Below are 22,594 nucleotides of genomic sequence, written 5' to 3'. Positions count from 1 at the left end.
TTCCAACAGGATAACGACCATAAGCACACAGCCAAGACAACGCAGGAGTGGCTTTGGGACAAGTCTCTGAATGTCTTTGAGTGGCCGAGCCAGAGCCCGGACTTGAACCCGATCAAACATCTCTGGAGAGACTTAAAAATAGCTGTGCAGCGACGCTCCCCATCCAACCTGACAGACCTTGAGAGGATCTGCAGAGAAGAATGAGAGAAACTCCCTAAATACAGGTGTGCCAAGGTTGTAGCATCATACCCAAGAAGACTCGAAGCTGTAATCGCTGCTAAAGGTGTATCAACAAAGTACAGAGTAAAGGGTCTGAATACTTATGTACTTATGTATATTACGCAATAAAATCTAAAAGCCTGTTTTCGTTTTGTCATTATGGGGCATTGTGTGTAGATTAATGAGGGGGGGAACTATTTAATCAATTTTAGAATAAGGCTAACGTAACAAAATGTGGAAAAAGTCAAGGGGTCTGAATACTTTCCGAATGCACTGTATAGGCTTGCTGTGAGTTGTTACTATGTTACGTGAGTCTGGGTAGCTAGCCTACTTTATTACACATTCAAAACAGAGATAACGTAACTATCCGCCACAGTGAAGGTGGCGTCACTTAGACATCTTCACTTTGATGCATGCCATCGATGCACAGCATCTAATTTATTCTGCCCTTGGGGTTTTAACAACGTACAGGTAGGTAAGATAATGCTTATAGGCAACCTACATTTACAAGCGTTATTTTTGGATGTCCGTGTACAGGCAGTGTGCAGGGATTATTTCAACAGCCAATTCAAATTAATAAATTAGATCAAATATAGCCTATTGTATTCACGACATGTTTTTGTATCTAGGCTACAGAAACTGCGGTCTGAAACACAGGGCGGAGCTTTAGCGCCTACTTTTTTTGTTATGATGCATTTTTGTCTGGAAGCCTATTGCTTGTACTGGTCGAGTACTAAGCCGATTCTATTTCAAGGGTAGCGAGTCGAAACGGGACATCGAGACCATGATTAAACGACCCGACGGAAACTTTGCACCCTGGGCACATTGAGAGCAGTAAGAAATCACGCCAGGAATTCATCGGGGAGCTAGCAGTAAGCTATAAACGTGTAATTGGAGGACTGTTCCCGATCAAATAATTTGACAACTTTCTACAGATGCATACTACTTTCATCGTGTTTTTTTATTATATATATATATTTTTTTACTGAAGTGTGTTGTTAGGCAACTGGAGGACACAACAAATTCGTTTAGGTCTTGGGGTAAGGGACTTTTTTAAACCTCTTTTACTACTGTATAAATATACATCTGTATAAAATAAACGACAGTTCGTATGCAAATATTTGCCATTGTTTTAATGATTGTTTTTAATGGTGCCACCAAAACGTTTGAGGAGGACAGTGCATTGTGGTGAAGAGGAGAGGGGATAAACAGTCCTTCAATGGTTAATGAATTCACAGTGCGAATGTAATGTTCAACAGGCAGTTTAGAAGGCTCTATAATATCTAGATCTATAATGTCTATTCTAGGCTACACTTGACTTGATTAGAGACATAGAATTTCATTTTTTACTTGACTTCTCAGATAACGAAAACAGGCTCACTCTGCTGGCACACAATTGCTTTCCATTGGTTTCTTTCTGTAGACCTATCTTATCCTTTTCACACTTATCTTTCTTTCTCGTTCCATTCCTAAGGCAGACTATTGGTGCTATCATCGTCAGTGCAAACTTGTGTTTGTGAGTGGCCCTAACAAAAGAGACAAGGCGTCTATTGTACAGGATCAGCGGCAGATTACTAGAATTCCTTTTCTCTCCACTCGCTCAATGGCTTCTTAGTCTACTCCATCTGGACTGCCTAAAAACCCACATTAGCAGTGGCAATAATATTTGTATGCCTTTGTCATTCTTCAGCCGTTGTTGCTGTTCAACCTTCTCACCACAGTATGTTGGACCTATAGAGAAGATATGGACAGTTAGGCAATAGACAGTTAGACCATCTCCATCCTGAGTTGTATTTCTGTATTGCAGATGTGTATCCTCACAGCATGCTGTGGAATGGTAGCCCAGGGACACAAAAACCCCACTATCAAATCTAAGTCTTGTCAAATAAAAATGGTTTGGATGACTTGCCTACTGGATAGGCCTACACTTTGAAAGAAAGCATAACAGTGTAGGCCTGATGCAGTCGAAATCAAGCTTGGCAGAATGGGATCTGATGTTTAGAGGTCTGTAATAGTAATGATGTGTATATAGATGGAGAGATATCTGTAGATGAATCTGGATGTTTGAAAAGACATACAGACAGACTATCTCCCGGCCATCAGACTGTTAAATAGTCACCACAAGCCAGCCTCCGCCCAGTACCCTGCCCTGAACTTAGTCACTGTTACAAGCTGGCTGCCACCCGGTACTCTACCGTGCACCTTACATAGTCATTGAACACTGGTCACTTTAATGATGTTTACATACTGTTTTACCCACTTCTTATGTATATACTGTATTCTAGTCAAGGCTCATCCTTAATAACTACTGCTGTACACACTATTTATATTCATATACTGTCCATAATGTCTATACACACCATCATATACAGTACAGTAAAAGCAAAAAAAGAAACATCCTCTCACTGTCAACTGCGTTTATTTTCAGCAAACTTAACATGTGTAAATATTTGTAAGAACATAAGATTCAACAACTGAGACATAAACTGAACAAGTTCCACAGATATGTGACTAACAGAAATGGAATAATGTGTTCCTGAACAAAGGGAGGGGGGGGTCAAAATCAAAAGTAACAGTGTGGCCACCAGCTGCATTAAGTACTGCAGTGTATCTCCTCATGGTCTGCACCAGATTTGCCAGTTCTTACTGTGAGATGTTACCCCACTCTTCCACCAAGGCACCTGCAAGTTCCCAGACATTTTTGGGGGGAATGGCCCTAGCCCTCACCCTCCGATCCAACAGGTCCCAGACGTGCTCAATGGGATTGAGATCCGGGCTCTTTGCTGTTCATGACAGAACACTGACATTCCTGTCTTGCAGGAAATCACGCACAGAACGAGCAGTATGGCTGGTGGCATTGTCATGCTGGAGGGTCATGTCAGGATGAGCCTGCAGGAAGGGTACCACATAAGGAGGATATCTTCCCTGTAACGCACAGCGTTGAGATTGCCTGCAATGACAACAAGCTCAGTCCGATGATGCTGTGACACACCGCCCAAGACCATGACGGACCCTCCACCTCCAAATCGATCCTACTCCAGAGTACAGGCCTCGGTGTAACGCTCATTCCTTTGACGATAAACGTGAATCCGATCATCACCCCTGGTGAGACAAAACCGCGACTCGTCAGTGAAGAGCACTTTTTGCCAGTCCTGTCTGGTCCAGCGACGGTTTGTGCCCATACGCGACGTTGTTGCCGGTGATGTCTGGTGAGGACCTGCCTTACAACAGGCCTACAAGCACTCAGTTCAGCCTATCTCAGCCTATTGCGGACAGTCTGAGCACTGATGGAGGGATTGTGCACTCCTGGTGTAATTCGGGCAGTTGTTGTTGCCATCCTGTACCTGTCCCGCAGGTGTGATATTCGGATGTACCGTCGTGTGCAGGTGTTTTTACTGCGAGGACGATCAGCTGTCCGTCCTGTCTCCCTGTAGCGCTGTCTCAGGCGTCTCACATTACGGACATGGCAAATATTGCCCTGGCCACATCTGCAGTCCTCATGCCTACTTGCAGCATGCCTAAGGCACGTTCACGCAGATGAGCAAGTACCCTGGGCATCTTTCTTTTGGTCCTTTTCAGAGTCAGTAGAAAGTGTCCTCTTTAGTGTCCTAAGTTTTCATAACTGTGACCTTAATTGCCTACCGTCTGTAAGCTGTTAGTGTCTTCAGGTGCATGATTGTTCCACGGGTGCATGTTCATTAATTGTTCATGGTTCATTGAATAAGCATGGTAAACAGTGTTTAAACCCTTTACAATGAAGGTCTGGGAAGTTATTTGGATTTTTACGAATTATCTTTGAAAGTTAAATTTTTTGCTGAGGTTATATATTTATATTCTGAACTCTGACATTGCTCCTTATGATATTTCTTAATTACTTTCTTATTCTTTTTTGATTTGTTTGTATTGTTCGGTATTACTTCACTGTTAGTATTTCGCTGCACGTGCGATAACATCTGCAAATATGTGTATGCGATCAATAACATTTTATTTGAATTGACAGACAAAGACAGACAGATATTCTAGGCAGACAGATTTAGACCAATATTGTAGGTAGACATGCAGGCAGATATATATATCTAGCGAGAGATATTCTACTACCACCGCTCCCTACACACACACACACACACACACACACACACACACACACACACACACACACACAAACACCATCCCCCCGTGTGTGGCCAACATGTGGAGAGGTAATCCGCTGCTATTAGGGTAATCTTCTCAGCATGGCCATCAATGGGGAGTATGCTCAGCAACTATCCGGCAGGCAGAGTATCGTCATCCCCGACAAAATTAGGGCCAAGGAAAAATGATTTAATCATACAGATTAAGTGGGAGAGACATGGGGGGGGGGGGGACATGGGAGAGACATGGGGGGGAGACATGGCGGACAGAGGTTGTTTGTTGAGATTTTTGAGTTATATGGTTTATCTTGAAAAGTTGTTTTTAATCCATGTAGGAAGGTAGGCTCTTGAAATCATGTAGGAAGGTAGATCTTGAAATCATGTAGGAAGGTAGGATCTTGAAATCATGTAGGAATGTAGGATCTTGAAATCATTGCATTCATTGCTATTCCCATGATGGGGTATTCATGACGTTTAGTTTCACGGTCAATGTATGATACCGACAACCTGCTATGCTACAGGACAACCTGCTAAGCGCACAGGACAACCTGCTATGGTACAGGACAACCTGCTATGCTACAGGACAACCTGCTATGCTACAGGACAACTTGCTATGCTACAGGACAACCTGTTATGGTACAGGACAACCTGTTATGCTACAGAAGACAACCTGCTATGTACAGAAACTGTATCTACAGGACAACCTGCTATGCTACAGGACAACCTGCTATGCTACAGGACAACCGCTATGCTACAGATAACCTGCTATGGTACAGGACAACCTGCTATGCTCAGATAACCTGTATGTACAGGACAACCTGCTATGCTACAGGACACCTGCTATGCTACAGGACAAACCTGCTATGCTAAGGACACCTGCTATAGAACTGCTGACAACTGCATGCTACCGAAACTGCTATGTAAGACAACCGCTGCTACAGACAACCTGCTATGCTACAGGACAACCTGCTATGCTACAGACAAACATGCATGGTACAGAACCTGCATGCTACAGGACAACCTGCTACTACAGGACAACCTGCTATGCTACAGGACCAATTGCTATGCTACAGGACAACCTGCTATGTACAGACAACCTGCTATGCTACAGGACAACTTGCTATGCTACAGGACAAACTTGCTATGCTACAGGACAACTTGCTAGCTACAGGACAACCTGCTATGTACAGACAACCTGCTATGCTACAGGACAATCTGCTATGCACAGACAACCTGCTATGCTACAGGACAACTTGCTATGCTACAGGCAACCTGCTATGGTACAGGACAACCTGCTATGCTACAGGACAACCTGCTATGCTACAGGACAACCTGCTATGCTACAGACAACTCGCTATCTACAGGACAACCTGCTATGGTACAGGACAACTTGCTATGCTACAGGACAACTTGCTATGCTACAGGACAACTTGCTATGCTACAGACAACTGCTATGCACAGACAATGCTAGCCACAGGCAACCTGCTATGCTACAGGACAACTTGCTATGCTCAGGCAACCTGCTATGGTACAGGACAACCTGCTATGCTACAGGACAACCTGCTATGCTACAGGCAACCTGCTATGGTACAGGACACCTGTTATGCTACAGGACAACTTGCTATGCTACAGGACAACCTGTTATGCTACAGGACAACCTGCTATGCTACAGGACAACCTGTTATGCTACAGACAACCTGCTATGCTACAGGACAACTGCTATGCTACAGGACAACCTGCTATGCTACTGGACAACCTGTTATGCACAGGACAACCTGCTATGTACAGACACCTTTGATGTACAGGACAACCTGCTATGCTACAGGACAACCTGCTATGTACAGGACAACCTTTATGCCACAGGACACCTGCTATGTCACACGCTTGTACAGACAACCTGCTATGCTACAGGCAACCTGCTATGTACAGAACCTGTATGCTAAGCAACTTCTATGCTACAGGACAACCTGTTATGCACAGGACAACCTGCTATGCTACAGGACAACCTGTTATGCTACAGACAAACTGCTATGCTACAGGACAACCTGCTATGCTACAGGACAACCTGCTATGCTCACTGGACAACCTGTTATGCTACAGGACAACCTGCTATGGTACAGGACAACCTGCTATGTACAGGACAACCGCTATGCTACAGGACAACCTGCTATGGTACAGGACAACCTGTTATGCTACAGACACCTGCTATGGTACAGGACAACTTGCTATGGTACAGGACAACCTGCTATGGTACAGGCAACCTGTTATGCTACAGGACAACTTGCTATGGTACAGTACAACCTGCTATGGTACAGGACAACCTGTTATGCTACAGGACAACCTGTTATGCTACAGGACAACCTGCTATGGTACAGGACAACCTGCTATGTACAGGACAACCTGCTATGGTCAGAACACCTGCTATGGTACAGGACAACCTACTATTGTACAGACAACCTGCTATTACAGGACAACCTGCTATGCTACGACAACCTGCTATGGTACAGGACAACCTGCTATGGTACAGGACAACCTTATTGCTACAGGACACCTCTATTACAGGACCAACTGCTATGGTACAGGACAACCTGCTATGGTACAGGGCAACCTGTTATGCTACAGGACAACTGCTATGGTACAGGACAACCTGCTATGGTACAGACAACCTGTTTATGCTACAGGACAACCTGTTATGCTACAGGACAACCTGTATGTACAGACACTCTATGTCAGCAACCTGCTATGTAAGACACCCTATGTACAGGACAACCTCTATTGTACAGACAACCTCTATGTACAGACAACCTGCTATGGTACAGGACAACCTGCTATGTACAGGACAAACCTGTTATCACAGACAACCTGCTATGCTACAGGACAACCTGCTATGTACAGGACCAACCTGCTATGTACAGGACAACCTGTTATGTACAGGACAACCTGCTATGGTACAGGACAACCTGTTATGCTACAGGACAACCTGCTATGCTACAGGACAACCTGCTATGGTACAGGACAACCTGCTATGGTACAGGACAACCTGCTATGTACAGAACAACCTGTATTGGTACAGGACAACCTGCTATGGTACAGGACAACCTGTTATGCTACAGGACAACCTGTTATGCTACAGGACAACCTGCTATGGTACAGGACAGCCATTGCTAAATAGCTCATATAATCTATAGCCTGATAGGAATGGTTTACCACCATCTAAGGCATTATTACTATGCTAAATCGAAGTAGAATCCAATCTACAGTATACATTTTTACTACTTTTGAAAAAGATGTAGAAATGTACTGCACTCTAATGTAGGGACAATTTTATTGAATGACATTCCTCACGTGTCAGGTGCAGGGTACTGTAGTGGCATCAGTAGTATGCAAATACACTGTTTTCACAGCTGCTGTGCAACTGTGGACGACTAACTGAAAAACACTATTCATAGTCAAGAATGACAGTTGAGCATAATATTGTTGAAATGCTTCATACTCAATGTGAGTGTGCTTTTGCTTAAAGTTCTTTGTGTGATAATGTGTGTAAAGGCTGTAGAGAAAATAAGAGTGGTTTTGGTGTGTGTGTGTGGAGAGTGCTCAATTGCGGTAGCTGTGTTTAGAACACACATGCTGGTGTCTGGTGAAGAGCTTGGCTCTGGTCAGTTGGCAATGCCACAGCTGAGAGCAATGTGGGCAGAGGACTCTGTTCTGGCATGGTGTGTGTGTGTATTTGTTTGTATCCGGTTAGTGTGTGTGCATGAGTGAGACATTTTGCTGAATCTGCATCTCTCTTTGGATGTTGGTACTAAACAGAGCGACACAGGAGGATCTACTATCTAACCATAGAGGCTGTTCATGTGACTGTCTTGCCAGCAAACAGTATGCCTACTGTCCCTGTTTTTGACTTTCTAATTTGGGGATAGTTTGAGCATAACCATGCTTCAAATGAAGAGCAATCAATCAGGCTAAACAAATAACAAATGGGTTTGAACAAAATGTATATACAGTACACAACAGCACTTAGGGGCCAATATTAGGCATCTTTAATAAAACATTTTCACTAAAGTCTCCCACTCTATACAGATGGGAAACATGTTGCCTGATTAGTGAATGGATATACAGTACCAGTCAAAAGTTTGGACACAACTACTCATTCCAGGGGTCTTCTTTATTTGTACTATTTTCTACATTGTAGAATAATAGTGAAGACATCAAAACTATGAAATAACAAATATGGAATCATGTACTAACCAGAAAAGTGTTAAACAAATCAAAATATATTTTATATTTTGGATTCTTCAAAGTAGTCACCCTTTGCCTTGATAGCTTTGCACACTCTTGGAATTCTCTCAACCAGCTTCATGAGGTAGTCACCTGGAATGCATTTCAATAAACAAGTGTACCTTGTTCGTTTGTGGAATTTCTTTCCTTCTAAATGCGTTTGAGACAATCAGATGTCTTGTGACAAGGTAGGGGTGGTGTACGGAAGATTACCCTATAAGATTACCCTATTATGGCAAGAACAGCTGAAATAATCAAAGTGAAATGACAGTCCATTACTTTAAGACATGAAGGTCAGTCAATGCGGAAAATGTCAAGAACTTTGAACGTTTCTTCAAGTGCAGTCGCAAAAAACATCAAGCGCTGTAATGAAACTGGCTCTCACGAGGACCGCCACAGGAAAGGAAGACCCAGAGTTACCTCTGATGCAGAGGATACGTTTATTAGAGTTACCAGCCTCAGAAATTGCAGCCCAAATAAATGCTTTACAGAGTTCAAATAACAGACACATCTCAACATCAACTGTTCAGAGGAGACTGCGTGAATCAGGCCTTCGTGGTTGAATTGCTGCAAAGAAACCACTACTAAAGGACACCACAAAGAAACACGAGCAATGGACATTGGACCGGTGGAAATCTGACCTTTGGTCTGATGAGTCCAAATTTTTGATTTTTGGTTCCAACTGTGTCTTTGTGAGACGCAGAGTAGGTGGACCAATGATCTCTGCATGTGTGGTTCCCACCGTGAAGCATGGAGGAATAGGTGTGATGGTGTGGGGGTGCTTTGCTGGTGACACTGTCAGTGATTTATTTAGAATTCAAGGCACACTGAACCACAATTGGCTACCACAGCATTCTGCAGTGATACGCCATCCCATCTGGTTTGGGCTTAGTGGGACTATCATTTGTTTTTCAACAGGCCAATGACCTAACACACCTCCAGGCTGTGTAAGGGCTATTTGACCAAGAAGGAGAGTGATGGAATGCTGCATCAGATGACCTGGCCTCCACAGTCCCCCGACATCAACCCAATTGAGATGGTTTGGGATGAGTTGGACCTCAGAGTGAAGGAAAAGCAACCAACAAGTGCTCAACATATGTGGGAACTCCTTCAAGACGGTTGGAAAAGCATTCCAGGTGAAGCTGGTTGAGAGAATGCCAAGAGTGTGCAAAGCTGTCATCAAGGCAAAGGGTGGCTACTTTGAAAAATCTAAAATGTAAAATATATTTTGATTTGTTTAACACTTTTTTAGGTTGCTACATGATTCCATATGTGTTATTTCATAGTTTTGATGTCTTCACTATTATTCTACAATGTGTGTCCAAACTTTTGACTGGTAATGTAGGTGCCAATGTGTTTTTCCATGTGATTATTCTACAAATTAGGCCTATTCATTTAAGTAAACTACATTGGGAGACATTTTGGGACTATATGAAGAATTGACAAGTTAAATAAATTTGAGTTTTCCTTTACTGATTGATTTGCTGGGAAAACTCATACTCCCATGGTTCTCCGCTCTCCTCCCACTCTTGCTGTAGTAGTGACCCCTTAGATTCATTGTCTTCCGAAAGGTGGCGTCACTCCTACGCGACGCTAGTACTTCAAACGACCTGTTTTGTGGGACGTGGAACTCATTAGTGCTCGGAATTGCCAGGGACCTTACGATACGATATTATCACAATACTTATGTGCCAATAAGATATGCGATGCTCGCAATTCTATATTAATTTGCGATTCGATACTGGGATTTTATTGCTATTCGATGTTCCAGACATATCGCTCACCATATGTCTGCTGCAGAGGGACAAGAGAGAGCCATGAGAAAATTAGTTTTGATCAGTCATGGAAATAAAAGCGCTGAAAACAAATTGGCTCCCTATTTAAAATGAAGATGGAAAACAAGCTATAATGGAGAAAATACTGGAGTCTTATTTCAGACATTGGTATTGTCAAAACAATACAAGATTAAATATTGTCAAAAATGATATCCCGATATGTAACTGTATCGATTTTTTCCACGATCACTCAAACTCATCCTAAAATGTTTGTATTCCAGAGTATCCGCCATTCAAAAATGAAAACATAGTTACTAATTTGTGATATCCTGTCACATATTCTCCCTCTCCAGCCTCTAGGTCATCAGGCTGCTGATTATCCCGCACACCTGTCACAATCGTCTTGCGCACCTGCGCCTCATGACACTCACCTGGACTGCATCACCTCCTTGATTATCTTCCCTGTATCTGTCACTCCCCTTGGTTCTTTCCTCAGGTGTTATTGATTCTGTTTTCATGTCGGTGCGTTGTTTGTGTTTCGTGTTCATTGTTTCTTTTATTTATTAAAACACTCACTCCCTGAACTTGCTTCCCGACTCTCAGCACACTCATTACAGAATAACACCTCACCTAAAGGAAGCATCAGGAAGTGTTTATTTTATTTAAAATATTTGTGTCAGAGTAATGACGTCGGGTCCGAACTGCTACAGGCTCTCATACCTCAACCAGATCACCAGGCTTCCCTGTGTCAGCCGGCTCGTCAGGCTCTCATGCCTCAGCCGGATCGCCAGGCTCCCCTGCCTCAGCCGGCACGTCGGGCTTTCATGCCTAAGCCAGTTCGCCAGGCTCCCCTGCATCAGCCGGCTCGTCGGGCTTTCATGCCTTAGCTGGATCGCCAGGCTCCCCTGCTTCCACCGGCTTGTCAGGTTCTCATACCTCAACCGGATCGCCAGACTCCCCTGCCTCAAATGATCTGTCAGGTTCCCGCGCCCCAGTTGACTCCACAAGTTCCCGTGCCTCAGCTGGCGTGACAGGTTCTCGCGCATCAGCAGGGGTGACCGGTCCACTCCTGATCCCCGGGTTTGGCCGGAGCCGCACATTCGGTAAGGGGGTACTGTCACGTATACTCCCTCTCCGGCCTCTAGGTCATCAGGCTGCTGATTATCCCGCACACCTGTCACCATCGTCTTGCGCACCGGCGCCTCATGACCTGGTCTGCATCACCTCCTTTATTATCTTCCCTATATCTGTCACTCCCCTTGGTTCTTTCCTCAGGTGTTATTGATTCTGTTTTCATGTCGGTGGGTTGTTTGTGTTTCGTGTTCATTGTTTCTTTTATTTAAAACACTCACTCCCTGAACTTGCTTCCTGACTCTCAGGGCACTCGTTACATATCACTGCGGTCTCGCATGACTCTCCATGAAATAGGCAGAATTACTAGCAAAATTATTCAACTTTGTGACCATGATTTAATAGTTTGCAATTGTGAGAAAATAAAAACAAGGCGGTGGCTATCTCCTGCAAAAATTCTGTGCCAGGATGTCGGTCTCCAGTGACTTACCTGACCAGCTGCTTACTGCCATAGCTGGCTAGCTAGCTAGCTCTGCATAAACATTTCTTAGCCTTTTTAAATTACCCTAAAGTTGTAGACTTGCGGCCCCAAATTTAAGAGGGACTGTTATCAGAAATCAGTCTGTAGATCAGCATGTTTCCCCGTGATCGCTAACGTTGCTTTATATCGTTGGGTAGGCTGAGCACAACATCTCACAACAGCTGACTCGGGAGGCTACTGCAATGAGTCGCGGCAGAACAGCTCATCCCTGAAAACTCATAATAAAGAATTAGCACTACTACAGTATCTTGCCAACTAGCTTTTTTTGGAAGATTCAACAATGTGTGTTAAGCACTAAATTAGTAGCAGGTTGGTCAGCAGCATCATTTCACTGACTGGCTCAGATAGCAAGCTAATGTTCTAAAAATGTATGCTAGCATTAGTACTCATAGTCAACTCATTGAAGCAAAATAATCCTTAGCTAGATGTAAAATGGTGTGACGTCCTCACAAAAAAGAATCTACATTGTTGACATTTTTTTTAATCTTAGATTAATTCTGATGGTTTTGAGGGAGAAATCAAATTTTATTGGTCACATATACATGGTTAGCAGATGTTATTGCAAGTGTAGCTAAATGCTTATGCTTCTAGTTCTGACAGTGCAGCAATATCTAACAAGTAATCTAACAATTTACGCAACTACATAATACACACAAATCTAAATAAAGGGATGGAATAAGAATATGTACAAATAAATATATGGATGAGCAATGACCGAGTGGCATAGGCAAGATGCAATAGGTGGTATAACATACAGTATATACATATGGGATGAGAATTGCAAGATATGTAAACCTCATTATTAAAGTGCCATTAATAAAGTAACTAACTATTTGTTAGTTGCAATGCAGGACATTTTAAACTTATAGTGTATTTTAGGTTTAAAAAGTCTTCGAAGTTTGTAATTTCCATTTGAAATGTCTAACTTGATTTACCCTTATGAAAAATGTATCAACCCTTACAAAAATGTCTATTAATTATAATCCACAAAAAATAATTACATTTTCCTGTTGCTGCAGGATTATTTTCCTGCTATAGCAAACTGGCTCAAATTAAGATCTCACATCTGTAGGTGAAACATTGTTAATTTGTCCAGATGGGAGATGAGGAGACAAGGCAGACCCAGATCCCTTCTGTTCAGCCCTCTGAGACAGGGAGAAGAAGACATGATTAGATGGGTCTCAGGGTGTCCGGTTACCTATAGCCTATACTGTAGTCTCCCAATGAGGCGGTGTTGAGATGCTGCACCACCTCAGGGAACCTGATCCCGATTCTGCCAGCTGTCATTAGTTGCACACAGGAAATGAGGACATATTGGATAGCACTTCATTAGAATGGTCCCTCACAGATGATGTCTAGATGCTCAAACTGTCAACAAACAATCTTTTATATAATTAAAATGCCTTTATTTGTATGGAATGTTCAATGGAACAAAGATTTTTTAAACTCTGACGTGTTTCGGCAGCTTGGCCTTCGTCAGGGAGTACACAGATGTATGTTGTACTCCCTGACCAAAGAGCACCTTCTATTTACAAAAATGCCTACCATTGTGTAACCTAGCAGTGCTTCCCTTCCTTATTTTTTCTACAAACTATCGGTTTTATTTAGTGATTGATAGACTGCAAATAATTTAATGATAGGCCTAATTACTTGTTAAAAACAGTCTAACTACTGACTAAATAATGTTTGCTGTGAAAGGTGGTGATAGACTGGGTGGTGATATAATTGTTTTTAAGGGGGAATTTGTCTGTAAAAAATAATTCAGATATGGCCTTTTATCCTATTTGAAAGACTCCTGTCCTACATATCAACAATAGGATTTCATGGTTTGGTTTATTTCAAGTTGAATTCACATTTGTTGACAACTCAATCCAATGCCAACCAAAATTGGATGTTAATCTGTTGTCTTTGTGGGTAGTTACTTCCTGGATAAAGTTACATAAGAGTGATAGCTCAGATGTAGCCTACACAGCCTTAGGCGATACGTTTTACCGGCTTTAGACTGCATGCCTTTCATTTCATAATTATATAAGCTTTCCTTACTCTACTCTTTCTATGACGGAGATGCATCTGGAAATATTGTGCTTATTGCCAGGCTATACGATACTAGGATTATCACCATGTTTAGCATCATTTCATCATCAAATTCCACAAATTTCACCTACAATTGTATCAATCAGCAAATTGACACTTGTTCTACTAAAGGTATACAATCAGCAAATTGATACGTATTGTAATCTCTGTGTAATGACACTATCATCGTTTGATCTACTAAACATTAGCCTGCCAGGCTGCCACTAATTAAATGTGAAAGATGTGCTGTCTGTGAAATGAGATGGACTTGGATGAGATGGATCATATGTATTGGACATGTTGACTGTATTTCTTTAGARGCTCTCATTTTGATATTTAACCCTTGTATCGTTCCAGATTATTTRWTACACTGCGTTTGACAGAGKAACAGACAGAGGGTTGGATGGAGAGAGAGAGAGTCTGAGCTGACTTTACCATGATAATCTAATCCCTGTCGAGAGTGCTTTTTTTAGAGAGCAAGTTAATGCCACCAGATTATACTCCTGTGTCCCCCACACCAACCAATCCAGGCTGCAGAGATGGAGAGAGAGGTCTGTGCTCCGCTGTCAGGTGCACCAGGAAAATAGAAGAAGCGCCACCTCATATACACAACATTCTGGAATTGCTCCAAATCGTGCCTTAAACTCACGTAGGGGAGCTATACAATGCGTTTGGAAAGTATTCAGACCCCTTTCGTTTTCCCACATTTTGTTATGTTACAGCCTTGTTCTAAAATGGATTCAWTCTACACACCGTATCCCATTAAAACATGTATGTAGTTCTGTCCCTGAGCTGTTCTTGTCTATTAATGTTCTGTATTATGTCATGTTTCATGTGGACCCCAGGAAGAGTAGCTGCTGCTTTTGCAACAGCTAATGGGGATCCTAGTAAAATAACAAAATACAATGTAGAGAAAACAGGTTTTTAGAAATCTTTGGAAATGTATTAAAAATAGAAACAGAAATACTTTATTTCCATAAGTATTCAGACTCTTTGCTATGAGACTTAAAATTGAGCTCAGGTGCATGATGTTTCCATTGCTATGGAATGTTGAGATGTTTCTACAATTTGATTGTAATTCACCTGTGGTAAATTCAATTGATTGGACTTGATTTGGAAAGGCACACACCTGTCTATGTAAGGTACCACAGTTGACAGTACATGTCAAAGCAAAAACGAAGCCATGAGGTTGAAGGAATTGTCTGTAGAACTCTGAGACAGGATTGTGTCGAGGCACAGATCTGGGGAAAGGTACCAAAAAATGTCTGCAGCATTGAAGGTTCCCAAGAACACAGTGGCCTCCATCATTCTTAAATGCAAGAAGTTTAGAACAACCAAGACTCTTCCTAGAGCTGGCCGCCCGGTTAAACTGAGCAATCGGGAGAGAAGGGCCTTGGTCAGGGAGGTGACCAAGAACCCGATGGTCATTCTGACAGAGCTCTAGAGTTCGTCTGTGGAGATGGGAGAACCTTCCAGAAGGACAACCATCTCTGCGGCACTCCAACAATCAGGCCTTTATGGTAGAGTGGCCAGATGGAAGCCACTCCTCAGTAAAAGGCATGACAGCCCGCTTGGAGTTTGCCAAAAGGCACCTAAAGGACTCTCAGACCATGAGAAACAAGATTCTTTGGTCTGATGAAACCAAGATTGAACTCTTTGGCCTGAATGCCAAGCGTCACGTCTGGAGGAAACCTGGCATCAACCATACGGTGAAGCATGGCGGTGGCAGCATCATGCTGTGGGMATCTTTTTCAGCAGCAGGGACTGGGAGGCTAGCCAGGATCYAGGGAAAGATGAACAGAGCAAAGTTCCTTGATGAAAACCTGCTCCAGAGCGCTCAGGAAAGGACAACAACCCTAAGCGCACAGCCAAGACAACGCAGGAGTGGCTTKGGGACAAGTCTCTGAKTGTCCTTGAGTGGTCGAGCCAGAGCCCGGACTTGAACCCGATGGAACATCGAGAGAGAGGCCTGAAAATAGCTGTGCAGTGACGCTCCYCATCCAACCTGACAGAGCTTGAGAGGATCTGCAGAGAAGAATAAGAGAAACTCACCAAATACATGGCTGCCAAGCTTGTAGTGTCATACCCAAGAAAACTCGAGGCTGTAATCGCTGCCAAGGTGCTTCAACAYAGTACTGAGTAAAAGGTCTGAATTCTTATGTAAATGTGATATTTCAGTTTTTTGTTTTTAATACATTTGCAAAAAATTCTAACAACCTGTTTTTGCTTTGTCATTATGGGGTATTGTGTGTCGATTGATGAGGGGAAAAAACAATCTAATCAATTTTAGAATAAGGCTGTAATGTAACAAAATTTAGAAAAAGTCAAGGGGTCTGAATTAGTGACGCACCTACAGTATATGACATTTTTGTCCGATACCGATATCCGATATTTTCCTTGCCAAAAAKCCCCCAGATACTGACACCGATAACCGATATTCTAAATTTRAGCAGCCTTTTAAGCATTCTATTACAGTTAAATAGTTAACACACACACATGGACGCAGCGGTCTAAGGCACTGCATCTCAGTGCAAGAGGTGTCACTACAGTCACTGGTTCAAATCTAGGGTCTGTCACATCTGGCCGTGATTGGGGGTCCCATAGGGCGGCACACAATTGGCCCAGCGTTGTCCGGGTTTGGCCGGGGTAGGCCGTCATTGTAAATAAGAATTTGTTCTTAACTGACTTGCCTAGTTAAATAAAGCTTACACACACACCACACTGACCCAAACATTATTTTGTTGGCATTTACGTATGTCCACATTACCAGTAAAACATCATCAAAACCTACTTCTTTCATTTACTTGCTGTGCTGTTTTGTTGTTCATTTCTTCAGTCGTTTCATTCTCAACCAGGATTTCTATGGAACGCCGTTTGGGTCTTTGCGCGTCAAAAAAGATACACGTCAAATAACACTATTTGACGTGTCAAATAAGCTTGTTGACCAATCAGGATCTGAATATGACTGCACGTCACATAATAATTTAACGCATTCATACATTTTTTACTTWGTTATTACACATTGATTACTCTATCACTCATTTGCATCACTGTCAATGACATACTTTTATTTTGAAGGCCATCCGCAAATTCCACTATTGTGCCTAATCCTTATTGTGGCTAGCTTCACAACACATAACCCGGTCCGGTCGAGCCTCACTAACCAGATGAAGCTAGCTGGCTGCTTATAACATTAGCTTTGGGSAACAGGGTTAAGTAGCTGGCTAGCTATTTATTTTCATGAACTGAACTTCAATTTCCGTAGGCGAACAACAAGTGGCAACCTAGCTAATACTTACTCACAAGGATTCCTAAATCATTGCTAAGAATAATGAAAATGACTGCAGTTTCTACTGGTCATTGTTTTCAGGCTGGTTGTATTGGTGCTAGCTAGGGACCAAGCTAAAGCTASCTACCCCAGAATTTACAGTCGAACCAATYATGCTTTATTACCAATGCTGTATTGTAATCACATCGTTCGTGGSCGGTGTTTGCTTGTTTMCAGACTTTTTTGTACAGCTTTGACAGTGCTACTGCATCTTTTTTGACATGCAAAGGCCCAAACGGCGTTCCATAGTATGCATGTCGTGAAGCTAAGAGCTGTGACGCTGTTACTGTGTAACTCCGTTAGGGCAACATCTGAAACATAGCGCATTTGGTAGTGTGTACCGGTGCTCGACCAGTCGGCGAAAGCCAACATCACCCATGACAGAGAACGGTTGATTGTCAAGGACAATGAGTTCCATTATCTTGGCTTTAATGGATTTTGCCTTTGAGTTGTCTTGCTGAAATGTTCTTTCTCTTTCAAATGACTGCTCGATCCACACAGCAGGCATTGTGGGCTAGGTTAGGAATGCTGTGTTGCACGTGTAGCGCAACATTTTACGTGGCGTCATTACATCATGTGCCTACGTTATGTAGGTATGCACGGCAGCTTTGACATCTGTTTTTAACATCGCCGTATACTAGACATCGGGCCGATACCGATGTTTGCATTTTTCCCTAATATCGTCCGATTCCGATATGTTCACTGATATATTGTGCATCCCTAGTCTGAATACTTTCCGAATGCACTGTATGTCCTCATATCCTACGCTTTCTAATGCACTAGCCCCTTTTCCCCCTGCCCCGCTACAAAGTTTCTCCCTGCAGGCGGTCAGTGAGTCTGTGGGGCTAAAGAAGCTCCTTAAACTTGACCCCCCAAAACTTCTTGCAGCCCCTATCATCGCCAAGCCTATCTCTGACCTTTCTAACCTGTCTCTCCTCTCTGGGGAGGTTCCCATTGCTTGGAAGGCAGCCACGGTACGTCCTTTATTTAAAGGGAGAGAGATCAAGCTGATCGTAACTGTTATAAGCCACATTACTTAGGAGTATGGCTAGACAGTACAATGTCCTTCTCTCAACACATATCAAACCACCAGGCTAAGGTTAAATCTTGACTTGGTTTCCTCTATCGTAATCGCTCTTCTTTCACCCAAGCTACCAAACTAACTTTGATTCAGATGACCGTCCTACCCATGCTAGATTACGGAGACATAATTTATAGATCGGCAGGTATGGGTGCTCTCGAGGGCTAGATTTGCCACCAATGCTCCTTACTGCACTCTGTACTCCTCTGTAAACTGGTAATCTCTGTATACTGACACAAGACCCACTGGTTGATGCTAATTTATAAAACCCTCCTAGGCCTCACTCCCCCCTATCTGAGATACCTACTGCAGCCCTCATCCTCCACATAACAACACCCGTTCTGCAGTCACATTCTGTTAAAGGTCCCCAAAGCACACACATGCCTGGTTCACTCCTCTTTTCAGTTTGCTGCAGCTAGTGACAGGAACGAGCTGCAAAAAACACTCAAACTGGACAGTTTTATCTCCATTTCGTCATTCAAAGATTCAATGATGGACACTCTTACTGACAGTCGTGGCTGCTTCGCGTGATGTATTGTTGTCTCTATCTTCTTGCCTTTGTGCTGCTGCTTGCCAGCAGAATACCACCTGCATTCCACTGCTGGCTTGCTTTTTGAAGCTAAGCAGTTTAGTCCTGGATGGGAGCCCAGATGCTACTGGAAGTGGTGTTGGAGGGCCAGTAGGAGCACCCTTTCCTCTGGTCTAAAAAAATATCCCAAACCCCAGGGTAGTGATTGGGGATACTGCCCTCTGTAGGGTGCTGTCATTTAAAATTTTAAACAGGTGTCCTGACTCTCTGTGGACACGAAAGATCCCATGGCACTTATTGTAAGAGTAGGGGTGTTAACCCTGGTGTCCTGGCTAAATTCCTAATCTGTCCCTCATACTATCGCAGTCACCTAATCATCCCCAATTTATAATTGGCTCATTCATCCCTCTCACATGTAACTATTCCCCAGTCGTTGCTGTAAATGAGAATGTGTTCTCAGTCAATTACCGGGTACAATAAATAAAATGTTTGTGCCATGTTGTGTTGCTACCATGTTGTTGTCATGTGGGTTGCTACCATGCTGTGTTGTCATGTGTTGCTGCCATGCTATGTTGTTGTCTTAGGTCTCTCTTTCTGTAGTGTTGTGGTGTCTCTTGTCCTGGTGGGGTTTTTGTCCTATATTAAACGTTTTAATCCCAGCCCCCGTCCCCGCAGGAGGCCTTTTGCCTTTCGGTAGGTTGTCATTGTAAATAAGAATTTGTTCTTAACTGGTTTGCCTAATTAATTTAAAAAATGAAATGTGCGTTTTGCATGTGTTTTCTTCATTCCTTCAATTTCCGTGCTCAAGATCCCTCCCTGGTTTACCTCCAGCACATTGCAGCGGTGTAGCAGGCCGGGATGTTAAAAGGAAGCTCATTGAGCAGCTCATCACATGCTATCAAGGGTAGTCCCTGTGTATTTGTTTGTAACAGGGAGGGAGAGTTGAACAAGGAGGGCGATGGAGTGTGATGTGTGTTTGCTTTCTTTCCCTCCAAAATGCACACACACAACACACACACACACACACACACACACACACACACACACACACACACACACACCACACACACACACACACACACACACACACACACACACACACACACACACAACACACACACACACACACACACACAGCGGGCAGCAGCATAGCCACACCAGCTGCCGGAAGCCTTAAGGGCCAGACATGCTGTGTGTTTGCACGAGTGCACATTTGGCACCTCTTATGACATAACTGAATGCTTAAAACAAAGCATGAAAATGAGACTTCATCCTATTTCTTACTCTTATTTTAACAATTACTTTCACCTTTTTGCTTTTTTGTGGATATATTACTAGATCTTTTTTGTGGATATATATACTAGATCTTTTTTTGTGGATTTGGAGAGTGGTGTTATGGAATGGTGACGAGACATCCTTCCTCATATGTCTGTTTAGCTGATTGACATCTATAAACAGTATTTGTAACACCCCCATTGTGTGGAAGATATCCATACAAAGTGAATTGACGTAACACATCTATATACAGCGTTTCTTACACAACTGCACTGTTTTTCGTGCAAATGTACCAAGTGTTTCTTACCCGCTTACACAGTGTTTGAGACACATCTACCGTGTTTTCTGACACACCTATATTCCAATATTTCTTACGTACTGTATCTATCCATGACAGTGTTTATACATGTCATTAAGCAGGATTTTAGACAATGTGTGTAACATATCTACACACTGTTCTGACACATCTTTAAACAGTGTTTCATACATGTGTTTCTGACATGTTTCATACATGTGTTTTCTGACATGTTTCATACATGTGTTTCTGACATGTTTCATACATGTGTTTCTGACATGTTTCATAATGTGTTTCTGACATGTTTCCACACAATATTTTCTTGCACCAGTGAGTCTGTGTCTCTTGCACGTCTACACACAGTGAGTCTGTGTCTCTTGCACGTCTACACAAAGGGAGTCCGTGTCTCTTGCACGTCTACACACAGTGAGTCTGTGTCTCTTGCACGTCTACACACAGTGAGTCTGTGTCTCTTGCACGTCTACACACAGTGAGTCTGTGTCTCTTGCACGTCTACACACAGTGAGTCTGTGTCTCTTGCACGTCTACACACAGGGAGTCCGTGTCTCTTGCACGTCTACACACGAGTGAGTCTGTGTTCTCTTGCACGTCTACACACAGTGAGTCTGTGTCTCTTGCACGTCTACACACAGGGAGTCCGTGTCTCTTGCACGTCTACCACAGTGCGGAGTCTGTGTCTCTTGCACGTCTACACACAGGGAGTTTGTGTCTCTTGCACGTCTACACACAGGGAGGGAGTCTGTGTCTCTTGCACGTCTACACACAGGGAGTTTGTGTCTCTTGCACGTCTACACACAGGGAGTCTGTGTCTCTTGCACGTCTACACACAGTGAGTCTGTTTCTCTTGCACGTCTACACACAGTGAGTCTGTGTTTTGTATACATCTATAACACAGTGTTTCTGACACGTCTTCACACAGTGGGTCTCCAGGAATGTGGATTAGTCAGTGTGGCGGACGTTCGAGCTGCAGTACGGCCTGGTAAACAAAGCCTAATTTAAACGGCCTCTACACTGTGACCTAACCGCAACAGACGTCTGTCACCGTCGTCGCTTCTGTAGACAAAACAGGGGCACTTTGGGACCAAAGAGGCTCCCTTTGTTATCAAAGTGGAGGCATCCCCCAGCCTATCTCTGTTGCTTAATTTACTATCGCTCTCTGTTGTATTTTAAGTTGTCTTGTCTCCTGTTTTGTCTGCTATTTTATACCTTCCACCTACAAAACAATCACGGTGAAACCTTGGGCTCCCGAGAGGCGCAGCAGTCTAAGACACTGTATCTCAGTGCAAGAGGCGTCACTGCAGTCCCTGGGTTGAATCCAGGCTGCATCACATCCGGCCATGATTGGGAGTCCCATAGGGCGGCGCACAATTGGCCCAGCATCGTCCAGGTTTGGCCGGGGTAGGCTTATATCTCCCTCACTAACTTTAAGCATCAGCTGTCTGAGCAGCTTACCGATCGCTGCAGCTGTACACAGCCCATCTGTACATAGCCCATCCAACTACCTACCTCATCCCCATATTGTTTTTATTTACTTTTTTGTTGTTGCTCTTTTCTACTTGCACATCATCATCTGTGCATCTATCACTCCATGTTAATCTGCTAAATTGTAATTACTTCGCCACTATGGCCTATTTATTGCCTTACCTCCTTACTCCATTTGCACACACTGTATATATATTTTTCTATTGTGTTATTGACTGTACTTTTGTTTATCCCATGTGTAACTCTGTGTTGTTGTTTATTGTCACACTGCTTTTCTTTATCTTGGCCAGGTGGCAGTTGTAAATGAGAACTTGTTCTCAACTGGCCTACCTGGTTAAATAACGGTGAAATAAACAGATTCTAACACTGGGATGCATTCACCCAATCCCAAATGGACCCCGACCCTCCATGAAACAAAACAATTAGATAGGCTGTAAGCAAATATCATAATAACTGCACCTTGCCCTTTTGATAAACTCACAGGGAATGTTCACCT

At 43.2% G+C, this 22,594-nt stretch overlaps 1 protein-coding gene across 1 annotated transcript in view; it reads left to right on the top strand.

The window, feature by feature from the left end:
- The first annotated feature begins 881 nt into the window (after window positions 1-881).
- LOC111955381 (zinc finger protein 516-like) overlaps window positions 882-22,594 on the top strand; it is a 36,012-nt gene continuing 14,299 nt past the window's right edge. The window contains exon 1 of the mRNA XM_023975609.2: window positions 882-1,259. The gene's annotated coding sequence lies outside the window, so the exon portion shown is untranslated. The remainder of the gene's footprint in view (window positions 1,260-22,594) is intronic.

This window comes from Salvelinus sp. IW2-2015, linkage group LG30 (genome assembly GCF_002910315.2).
Source record: "Salvelinus sp. IW2-2015 linkage group LG30, ASM291031v2, whole genome shotgun sequence".
Classification (NCBI taxonomy): domain Eukaryota; kingdom Metazoa; phylum Chordata; class Actinopteri; order Salmoniformes; family Salmonidae; genus Salvelinus; species Salvelinus sp. IW2-2015.
This window is presented reverse-complemented; position numbering and strand designations above follow the sequence as displayed.